Source organism: Pinus tabuliformis, chromosome 3_1 (assembly GCF_031772625.1).
Source record: "Pinus tabuliformis cultivar Carrire ecotype Pingquan chromosome 3_1, CPIR1, whole genome shotgun sequence".
Lineage (NCBI taxonomy): Eukaryota > Viridiplantae > Streptophyta > Pinopsida > Pinales > Pinaceae > Pinus > Pinus tabuliformis.
Genome location: NC_142301.1, coordinates 940,079,010 through 940,091,404, shown reverse-complemented (window position 1 = coordinate 940,091,404; position 12,395 = coordinate 940,079,010). Strand labels below are relative to the sequence as shown.

At 39.3% G+C, this 12,395-nt stretch overlaps 1 long non-coding RNA gene across 1 annotated transcript in view; it reads left to right on the top strand.

Annotated features, from left to right (window-relative positions):
- The first annotated feature begins 2,426 nt into the window (after positions 1-2,426).
- The window catches only part of LOC149190867 (uncharacterized), a 271,337-nt gene continuing 261,368 nt past the window's right edge, over positions 2,427-12,395 (top strand). Inside the window, exon 1 of the long non-coding RNA XR_016256529.1 lies at positions 2,427-2,542. This is a non-coding gene — a long non-coding RNA (uncharacterized LOC149190867). The remainder of the gene's footprint in view (positions 2,543-12,395) is intronic.

Sequence of the window (12,395 nt, the reverse complement as noted above, 5' to 3'; positions counted from 1 at the left end):
TTGTATTTTATGGATTATTTGTTTATTAGAAATGGACAAAAATACTTATACTTAAAATATATATATATAGATATATAAAAGTAGTGTAAAATCTCAAAGTTGTTTTTAGAGTCATAAAAATATATATTAATAATATATATATATATATATATAAGTGTAGAATCTGTAGAATTTATTCTACAGAATCTGTAGAATAAATTCTACACAATCTCTAGACATTTAGAAATTGGAGAACAAGATACTATCAATATATATATATATATATATATATATATATATATTGTACAAAGTGTCGAAAGATTTAAATAAATTATAGTTAGAAAAAGAACAATAGTGACCTAAATTATTGTATGAAATACAAAAATTTATCTATGTATAAGAAAAGTAAAATAGATATAAACTGGGTCATATTAACATTTTAAAAGAAGTATGGGTCGAAAACTGACCAAAATATATATTTTACAACTAATGTTGGTTTCTATATGGTGAAAACCCTTAAACATATACATTCGAGGCACTGAAGCCTATGATCTTCCAGAAAGGAAGTCAAAATTTTACAACATCTATTATAAATTAGAAAGAAGAAGAAAGAAAGCCTTGATGTATCCTCCTGGAAGTAGAGATACGCACCTACAGAGAGACAATCTAGAGGTTACAAGATCATTCGACTTGGAGCGAAGCAGTTGAAAACTCCATGAGTGATAGGAATATTTTGAATGGAGTTTCCAAAGGAAAAAATTTCAAAATAATTACACTAAAGGTAACTACTTGTAACATAGATAGAAGGAAAAGATAGATTCATTAACTCTTATAAAATGACTAAATAACTTAAATTATCAAATGAAATCAAGAAAACAAACAATGAAGGTCCTTTACTTTAAAAATAAGAGGCTTTGTTGTAACCCTACAAGTAAAAATCAGACTACAAGTAAAAATCAAACTCATGAGTAAACAAAGTATTACTCTATAGAAATTGTAGAACACAAAAATAACAATAAAAATTGATTAATTAAAATAAAATTATCAAGGTAAGAATTTTGTAAGAAACCCCAAATAATCAATTCAGAAGCAAGTGAACAAGAAAGGATAGTTTATAAATATATTAAGGTTTAAAAGAAAATCCTTGTGGGGGAAAACCCTAAAGCACATTTTAGGGAAAATTATGTCAAAGAAAAAAAAAAGTAAGAGCTAAGCCTGTATGTTGGCTTATATGGCCATAGGCATAATATAATTAACCATTTTTACTTTCTGTTATACCAATAAATCGGGTAGGAATTTATTGGCTACCTTTGTGAAATCTATTAATAATATTGGCAGAGTAAAATTGTGCAAGTAGCCAGACAAATCATTTGTTCGTGTAGGGTTATTACCTTACACGCATAATTTTGAGTAAAAAGAATCTATTGAAGGACAATTATAAACAAAAGGCCATACAACGAAATTGCAAAACCCTGAAACAACCCATGTGGCAATTTGAGAACCCTGTAAGATAGGGCTTCAAATGTAAAGGAAATTAAACGACTAAAAATCATTGGTACGAGACTAAAGTTATCCTTGGAGAAATGAACTACTACAAAATCAAATGTATTATTGGATGAAATCAAGTACCCATTTGAAGAAATGAACCCAAACGTAAAATATACCAAGATACAACGAGCATTGTATTAGGGTTTAAATTTAATAACTCTGAAATTCACATAAAACCAATAGAAGGGCATTGAGATTAAACCTCAAGTTTTTTCTTGGGAAAATGCAGCTTTAAAACATTTTTGAGAAGTTTATAAATACGCAAAAGCCAGAGGAAACCTTGCAAAAATAATTTGATATATCTTGTAGTCGAGGAAATAGTCCAAATTTGAAATAAATTAGTTACACTGAATACCTGCGAATGAAACATATGGAGTTAGATAACTTGATTGGAAAGAGAAGAGGGCTCCTAGAAAATAAAAAGAAATGACTATAAAAATCCTTGTAAAGAGCCGCGAGCGTCAAGACGGTGGAGCCAATCAGGGAAGCCATGGCTGTCTGCGACCTATATCCACTGTTACCAGGTGCCTATCTGCCAATCGGGGCCATCCTCTGAAGCCATAAAAGTCTGCGACCAATAACCTCACAAAACTGGTATCCTCGGGCCAACCGGAGCCGTCCAAGCTGTGGAAGTCTATTCGCCAACAGAAGACTTTCTTCATATCGTGGCATCCATCAGGCAACGTCTCTCTCCCTTTTTGCATGCACGGGAGATTGCAGCTGGCCGACTTCTGTTCTGCGTCCGTCAACTTCCCCACGTTGCACTGGGACAGGCTTTGTGCTTTGGAACGTGGCCTCTCGTCGTGCATGTCTCTGGACACCTGGTGTCTAGTTTCTCCTCTTGGCTCTGTTATTTAAAGCCTTCCTGAAGAGTCTCAACGTTTTTCCTCCTCCAGCCCGCAGGGCTGGTGGCTTCTCTCCTTCCTTTCTTCTGTTCCGCCTCACCGTGGCTGGTATCTGTATCGTCTGGTTCTTGGCTCTCTGTCTTTGGCGTTTGCGCGGCTCCTTTACACAGGTTAGTGGTTTTTATATTCTTACGCATGCTTTTCTTACCGGATTTCAGATGAACAAGATTGAAGCAGGGTACGTTAAGCATATTTTATGTTTCTATATCAAAGGTTACATCTTTCATCTGACTCTGATCTACAGCCGTTAATGGTAATTCGCCTCTGCTTTTTTTACGCTATATTCATTACCTTATAGGGAGATGAACGGTCAGTATGGTATTTAGTCTCTTTGCCTGTTTTGGGGGGTCAAAGGGTCTGTCCTGTAACAGTCTCTTTCAATTAGCGAACTCCCCTTGTCTGTAGTTCGGTAAGGGATGTTAAAAGCTTTCATAAACAGATTAAAAGCTTCCTTTTACATTTACAGTCCCTGCCAAGATATTCGTTTTCGTGTTGGGAAGTGGTGGTGCGTCTTACAGTTCTTCTGTTGCTGTTTCGACTGTAACAAATGGTCTGAAGTGCAATAGTATCTGTTTCTCCTTCACCTGCTTTCAAATCCCACTGTGGTTCCTAGGCTTCCCGGTTAACTTTCCCGTATTTCTGAATTCAAATCCCTTTTCCGGCGACTCTTAATGAGTCTCTGAAGAACAATAGATTTTTTCTTCCAGCCTCATAAATGTCCCATCCTCCAACATAGTCTTTCGGAGGCTGGCTACCGTCATCAGACCCTCAACAGTTCAATTCTAGAGTCTTCATTCTCTTCTCTGGCAAGTCTCATCTCAGGTGAACGTCCGTCAAGCCTGCCAGGATCCCTGGTGAATGATCTAATCTTGTCCTCTCCATAGCTTTTCACTGCAAAGGTCTTTATTGTCCAGGTATTATTCTCCGCTAGCTCCCCTTCTTGGGATCCTCTTATTGTGCGAGTGGTACGGGGGATATCCATTTTGGGATTTCTCCTCTGAATAGGATGGCAGAAGATAGTGACTCTCCTGCCACGAAAGCCTTATTTGCTGCGGCCATTGAATCTGAAACAGCACGCGATTCCGCCTGTCGGAATCCTGGTTGGCATGCCTCGCTGTCAGACATGCTTCCACCTGGGTTACGGGACCCCCCTCTTTCCGGGTGTCTAGCCTCTCAACAACAATTGAAGGGCCCACTCCATACAAAGGTTTTCCAAGGTCAGGGCCGCAACCGTTACAAGCATAAAGCCCCGGTGAAGACGGTTCCTCCCCCAAAGGCGGTGTTGGTTCTTCTTTGTCAGAGCGAATTCTCAATCTACAAAAGAATGCTTTGGTGGGGAAATGGTATTTCCCGGAAATGGATCACGAACAAATGAAAAAGTGGATTACAAAATCTTGGTCCCCAATTATTGGATACACTCCTATCATCTCCCGTCTTATGAAGGACTAGCTCTCGTTCCACTTCCAAAAGGAGTCTGATCTGGATCTGGTTCTGAACAGACCCTAGGTCTCAGGAAGAAGCTTCCTGTCACTGTCAAGATGGTATCTCGGCTTCGATCCTCTCAAAAATACACCCTCCCACAGTATGATTTGGGTAAAGCTCCCCAATCTCCCGTTGGAACTTTGGACGCCGGAGATCCTGGCCTTAATTGGAAATGCGATTGGAAAGTTTATATATGTTGATCCATGGGTCAGGGGAGAGCGGGACAAAAGAATCGCATGGATTCTTATCGAAAAACCATATAAGGGGGGTTACCCAGACCAGATTGAAATTTCTTGGGATGGTGCCAAGATAAGTCAACGATTAGATTTTTGGGGTATCCCGTTTCGGTGCTCCTCTTGTCACCGAACGGGTCACCTTATCAGAGACTGCAGATTTCGTCGCCACAGGCCTTTCTCCTTTCCCTCCCGAAAGTCGAGGCAATCGGGCTCCGAATCCCATTCTGAGGATGTCAGTCTATCGGGGAACCATTTCTCTTTCAAATCTTCAGATTTTCGAAGCACACAGGAGAATTCTCAGAATAGGCCTGAGTCTCCAAATCTTGCGGACTTCAAGAGCCCCCCCATATCGTCAGGGATAAAAGATGCTGCTGATTTCACTAGTCCGGTCGTCCTGGAACAGCTCGAGGAGGCCGCCATTCCTTCCCCTCCGGCGATGAACAGAGCTGATTTTGTTGTGGGATCGCATCCCATCCCCATCTCTTCTTCCTCGCCCTCTCCAATCAAATCGCCCTCTGTCTTGCACAAAGAAAAAGAGCCTCAGTTGACTCCGACCCCTTACAACTCTCCTTCAGGCTCTCCGGACAACAAATATGATAGTGATATTGACCACCTTCTTCATCGCCACCCTCCAATTCTTGAACCGCTGACCATCCACAGGCCTTCTCTCCCTACCATCAGCCCAAACTCTGCCAAAAATATCACTGTAAGGAGAAAACATAAAGGTGGGAGTCGTCATTTCAGAGGCAGGACGATTGCCTCCGACCTGGGAGTCTTAAATCTTCCCCTGATTGATGTCCCAATTCTGGAATCTTCTGATCCTCAGCCCCTTAGAGCAAGCACGGCTGGTCAATCCTCAAAATGACCTTCCTGATTTCATACAATATCAGGGGACTGGGTGCTGCCCCTAAATTCCTGGCACTCAAGGAGACTCTCGTTTCAGCTCGCCCCCATATCATTTTCATCCAGGAGACAATGCACCCTAGCTCGGTTTCATTGGTCTATTTTAGAAGAATGTTTCCAACATGGCACATCGCCGCTACTAATGCAGAAGGCCTGTCTGGTGGTCTGGTGGCTATGTGGGATCCGCAAAAGGTTAAAGCAAAGGCTTTCAAGTGTTGCACCGGAATTCTTATTTCTGCATCTATCAGAGGCAGATCTCAGATTCTAAATATCCTGAATATCTATGCTCCCTACAGGATCAGACTCCCCTTTTGGGATTCTTTGTTTAACTCGGAAATTTTAGACTTAAATTCTTTGCTAATTGCAGGTGATCTAAATATGACTCTTAATCCAGATGAATGCTGGGGTCAAGGGAGAACTGTGGACAACCTGGCCCACAGAATGAGAAGGGAACTTTTAAGGAGGGATCTGGTTGATATCATTCCAGATATAATGACTCCAACGTGGAACAACGGAAGAATGGGTTCTGCCTACATAGCAAAGAGAATCGACCGATTTATCTTAAATTCCAGTATTATTGAAAAGTGGGGAATGCCGATTGCAAAAACAGGAGCAGCTTTCTCCTCGGACCACATGCCCATCATCCTGGAATGGGAGCATATGGAGCGAAGGATGGGCTATTCATTTAAGTTCAACAGAATTCACCTTCAAGATGAATCTTTCAACGACTTCATAAAATCTTGCTGGAGAGATATTCTCCAGTCTGAAGACGCTTTTCTACATACTTTTAGAGACAAAATTCAAATGCTGAGGGAGCATGCAAAGACGTGGCAGATTAAAAAACAGAGGAAGGATAAACAGGATCTATTCGATATTAATCAAGAAATAAGTCGGCTATCCTCCACAATCCAATTCAGCGGCCTGTCACTGGACAAAAAATCTCTTATCAGAACTCTGGAAAGAAAAAAGCATGATCTGCTGAAAAAAGAGGAGGCAACATGGCGATTAAAAAGCCGAGCTACATGGCTTAGGGAGGGAGACCGTAACACAAGTTTTTTTCACAATTTCGCCAATGCTCGCAGAATGAAGAACTCAATTTGGCAAATTGAAAATGGTGACGGAGACCTTCTTTATTCCCACCAGGAAATTGCTGCAGAAGCCACAAGATTCTTCAAGGAACAATATAAAAGGCAAAGCGGTGATCTAAATGACATGCTATGGGCTGTGGGCCAATTGCCAGTTATGTTTGATGATGCCGCAAACGAAGACTTCTTTAGGCCTATATCGGAGGAGGAGCTTTCTGATACTATTAAGAGTTTCAAAAAAGATAAAAGCCCGGGGCCGGATGGCTGGCCGGTTGAATTTTTCACTCATTTCTATGATCTGTTTAAAAATGACATGCTGGACATGGCGGATGCCTCCCGCGTCTCAGGGAACATCAATAGTGCCTTATCGGCCACCTTCATTGCTCTAATTCCCAAAAAAGACAAATCAACGTCTTTTGGGGATTACAGGCCGATCGCACTGTGCAATTTGCTCTACAAAATCATTTCTAAAATAATTGCCGAAAGGTTGAAGAAAGTCCTAAGCTCCTTCATTACAAAGGATCAACATGCATTCCTAAAGGATAGGCTCATCCTGGATGCTGTTGCCATGGCCCAGGAATGCCTCTTCTCTATTTCCTCTAAAAATTCTGATGCTGCTGCTCTCAAGATTGATCTAAAAAAGGCTTTCGACTGTGTTGATTGGAGCTTTCTTAGGATCCTTCTGGCAAAAATAGGATTAAGGCCCCAGGCAATAAGTTGGGTGATGGCGTGTGTCGAAAGTGTAAACTTCTCTGTTATCATAAATGGCATTCCGTCTTCCTTCTTTCGCGCCGAGAGGGGGCTTCGCCAGGGATGCCCTCTTTCCCCCATCCTCTTTATTCTCGTAATGAATTCTCTAAGTACCCACATTAATCTTGCTGTTGTAGAAGGAAGGTGCAGACCGGTCAAGATATGCAAGGACATCTCTCTTTCTCACAATCTTTTCGTGGATGACATTTTAATTTTCGCAATGTTATGCAAATCTACTTGGGTCTGTCTCTTTGTGATCCTCCAGAAGTTTCATTCTGCCTCGGGCCTTAATATTAACAAAGGGAAAACAGTGCTATATCACAATGCCTCAAACTCTGCAATGGCTCAGTGGATTGCTGATCGTTTTGGTATTACTCTTGCACTGATAAAGGACGGGTTTACATATTTGGGGTTTCGTTTAAAAGCGCGGGGATATCGCAGCCACGATTGGCATTGGCTGTTAGACCGTTTCTACAACAAAATATCTGGTTGGGAAATGCGTCTTCTATCACTTGCTGGCAGATATATTTTGGTACAGGCTGTACTCTCCCAACTCGCGGTGTATTGGGGCCACCTTTTTATTCTTCCGGCCTCTGTCACAAAGAAAATGAAGTCTATTGCTGCAAACTTCTTGTGGGGCGGCCGATCATACCAGACAAAATTTCACCTTGTGAGCATGGACTCTATCACAAGGCCTAAAAAGGCAGGTGGATGGGGCCTTCTTGACATGAAATGCTTTGGAAAAGCGCTCATCTGTAAATCCCTTCACAGAGGCATCTTTGGTAGCAGTCCGTGGAGTACTCTCATCAATCAGAAGTATCTCAAAGGCCGGAATATGGCATACTGGTTCAGAAGGTCCACTCTCGGCATCAGATCTGGCTCCCCCATTTGGCTCTGCTTCAGGAAATTTCAATCTTTTTTTATGATGAATCTAAAATGGACTATCTTTTCTGGCACTAGTGTCTTCATCGGTATTGACCCCACCCTGCACAACCTAGAATCAATGATCCCTCCACCATTACTCTCCTTTTTCCATTCAAGGGGTCTTTTTACCTGGGATAAGCTCATTCTCTCTTGGTCCTCTCAGGAGCCTATATGGAAAAACGACCTCCAATTGGCCTTACCCCCCCCCCCCCCCCTCCGCCCCTTATGGCTCTCTTTTACCACCCGATTGGGGGCTCTCTTTTACCACCCGATTCACTCACAGCGGAATCACTCAAATGGGGACAATGGATGCATTGATTTGGTCTTTGGGAAATCAATCCACCCCATCTCTGTCAGGTACCTCTACTCAGCCCTATCCCCCCTCTCTCCGCCTTCCTCCCCTACCTTCCCAGCTAAGCTTTGGAAAGCCCACTGCCCTCTCAAGTCCATCCTTTTCTCATGGCTTCTTTTCTCCAACAAGAACCTCACCTGGGAGGTCCTACAAAAAAAAGGTTGGCACGGTCCTAGCAGGTGTCAGCTTTGCTCAGCCGCGGCAGAATCAAACTATCATATGTTCTTCGAGTGTTCCGCCTCCACTGCAATCTGGTATGAACTCTCTATGACTTATGGTTTTCCTCACCGATCTTTTGCTTCTGTACAGGATGGTTTTTTATGGTGGAGCGCCCAATGCCCCTCCTGGCATGCTCTCTTCATTCTCACCTGCTGGCATCTCTGGAAGTGGCGGAATGGTCGTATTTTCCAAGGCTGCTGTCTGCCTCTTAACTCCATCCTGACTGCTATTTCTGGGTTCATGCCTTCGGACTAAGTGGGCTCTCCCATAAGCTCTATCATCTTTTTATGTTTCAGCAATGCGCTCCACAATGTAAAATCTTTGCGCTCTACCTGAACGAGCTCCCACAGTTCTTTATATGTCGTTACATCTTTGGACAGTTTTTCTACAGTGGGAATTAGTTATTCCCTCTTCAAAATGTTTTGTCTAATAGGGCTGAGGTTTTTGCGGGAATCAGTTATTCCCTCTTCAAAATGTTTTGTCTATTATGGCTGAGGTTTTGAACTCATATGTATATTCTGATCTTTATATATCCTTAATATAATCTATATTGCTTTTTCTCTCTGAAAAAAATACCTTAAGAATGAACGTGAAGTGCGAACACACGAAACCTTGGCTAAATGTTTCAGAAGGAATAGAGGAGTTTTTAACCATAACCAATAACTGAAACTTCAGAGTAATAGCATACACCAGTGATGGAGGAAACATAGAATTATCCAAAGACAAGTGAATGAATGAGTTCACATGTTGATGGATAGGGTAGTCATAGGAAACAAACAATAACCCTAAAACAATATTCACCATAGATTTTCTCAGAAACAATAATAATTGTCAGTCGTAGGGCTTATTCATAATAATTGTGTCATAACCACAAGTCAACACGCAGATTCCTATTTGTATGTCGAGTTTCCGAAAATTCTTGAAGCTCTTTATTGAGTTATACCACATGTAAGCTACATACAAAGGGTTTGTAATGTATAGTAAGGGCTCTTTGATTGTAGACATGTATTGTGTTTACAGTAAAGAGCTTGTAATGTATAAACTTTTGTGGTGGTAATGATTTGTTGCAGGATGTTATATATATATAATATAATATAATGATGAAACATCATTTAAGCATTTTCAAGGCAGGAAACTTAGTACATGAGTATATATTTTTAGGAGCTAAAGTGAGTCAAATCATAATGGCACAAAACAATCTTAAATACGTTGTTAAAAAAATAGGTCAACTCATGATTTTGGGTTCAAATCATATATACAACAAAAGATATATGAAATATTAAACCAATTTTATTTATGATTCATAATGTAAACAAAAATTATTTGAAATGATTCATTAGAACATTACATGGTTAAAGGGAAACCTCTAGTTATAAAAATGATAAAATGATGAGGTTAATGAAAAGAATATTTGGTGTGATAATTAATAAATATTTTGTGAATACATCCACATACCATTATTTAAGAATTGGAACTAGAAGGGTATAACCTAGTAAGGAGAATACATCCACATATCATTATTTAAGAATTGGAACTAGAAGGGTATAACCTAGTAAGGAGTAGGATTTAATAATAAAAATATGAATATAGAGATATTGAAACTCGCAACAAATAATCGTTATAAATGGCTGTAAAGTTGCGCTTTATGAGAAGCAATAATTGTAAAATAAAAGTTATGTGAGGTAGAAACCATGCATACTGTAGTTTAAAATAATTGTTTTAGTGTGCTTAGTGTGTCAATGAGGTTTATTACAAGCATAATGCCACCTATAATTAAAATATGAATCTTACAGTCTGTATATTATACCATACATCATAATTCTAAACACATTGTGTAAATCTCATAGCATAGCCTTAAATAGACATTGTAAATCTCATGGAATTTATACCACACATTGTAGTCTTAAAAACACATTGTAAATCAAATATCCTCACACATCGAAATCTTAAACACACACTGTAAATCTGATAGATATCTTGTATAACACACATTGTAGTCTTAAACGCATACTATAAATCCAACACCCTATATACCACACATAATAGTCTTAAACAAATTGTAAATATGACACCTTGTATACCACATATCATAGTCTTAAACACACAGTGTAAATATGACAACCTGTATACATCACATTATAGTCTTAAACCCACACTGTATCACAATGTGGATATTAACCACCATAGCAAACCATACTTTTAACTTGAATTTTTAAACACACGTTATTTAGTAGTTGTTTTCATTATGATTAATGTGTTGTCCTTGATGGAAACCTACTTGATAAATATGTCAACATGATGGTTATGTAAATGCTACCGGTGAGATAGACAAAGGAATATTAGTTGAGAGACAGAAGAATGATAAAAGTGAATTTTGGAAACTATACTTGGGTCCTGTGAATAAAGGCTAGGTACATACGCGGGTATGGTGAAGAGAAGTTGCGTACAGTTTTCGCACCATGGTATTATGAATACGAGGGGTCTTTACCATGCTATTGGCCTATAGTAATGAGCATGACAATGAATATTTGATCATGTCAAAGAATTCCATCAACAATACTAAGGGATTGGCCTAAGGTATCGGCTAAAGCCTAAGCTATATAAGGAGATGTAGATCAAAGTGTTAAGGGCATATATCATGGATTATTAATGAATGATTTGATATGAAATAGGAGTGCACTAGGGAGCATGGAGATGGATCAGATCTAATAGATCTAAAATGACCACATATTGATTAATCTATTTATAGCTTAATAGATGTGTGATGATGATATTATGATGTGTGTGTGTAAAAATTTGTATCCCAAGATTTGGGTTTGACAGATGTTGTATTGTGCAGCGAAGGTATGACTCAGTGATTTAACAGATATGTACGCTAGTTTGCCATTGAGAAGTCGTGTACATATGAAAATCTACTTTTGGGTAATCATTTATATATTCCGCAATACAGACAAATATGTATGCAAGTGTGGTGAATGATAAGCATGTACATATGCAGTTATTCTTTATAGGAGTCACGTACATCTGCTAGGGTTTTGCAGTATGAGATGTTAACGATGTCTGATCAGTTATGTTATGTTTGTTGTTGTCTATCAATGATGTCTCTCTCATGTTAATCTGTGTTTGACAGTTTTGGTTCGATTGAATTATTTATGAAATGATACGTTGATAAGGGATGATGCTATTGTGTGGTTATATGTATCTGGTTCAATGGTCTGTGATGGGCTCAGTATGTGATTTAGTGATTGATTCAGTGTGATAGTGATTTAGACTCAGTTATTCAATATTTTGATATCCGTACGCAAGTCCTCTTAAGGAGAAGTGCGTACATATGCGGGTATGAATTAGACACGGGGGCTTCACTTAATGAACCTCTGACATATCACATGCGTTCGTGGCATATTAAACAATACCCTTAATTTGACTACATATTGGAAAATACCTCTAAAAATCACATTATTTAACCCCCTACCAATACGAACCCAATATACCTTCCCAATTTAGAAACCCCTACTTTCACTAGATATTGTAGGTATCCATTTTTTCATTAACTTTAGGCTCTATTTTTTATACCTACCAATATAAACATCCTCTGCCCGCTATATATCCCCCATTATATTATGCCATTTTTTCCTCAACAAATATCCTCCAATATGAACCCACATGGTATGGTATTTCTCCCCTAGTGAAGCCCCCATGGAATTAGAACAGTAGCGTATATATTCTGACATATGATTCATCAAGGTTTGTTGTAGCAACAGTTGATTTCTATGATAAGTAATAATGTTTGGCTTATTAATGAGTAGTTTTGCATTGATATGATCAATCTTGATTTAGTATGATCTAATTGTATTGATTGATTAAGATTCAATGATTGCTTTAATGATTCAGTTGGTTCAGTGATGGAGCGATTTGATAAAGTGATTGGTTTCAGAAATATTATTAGGCTTAAATGATGGTAGTGGGTCCAGTATGAAAATATGATGAAAAGTGGCCTACAGGTTTGATGTTT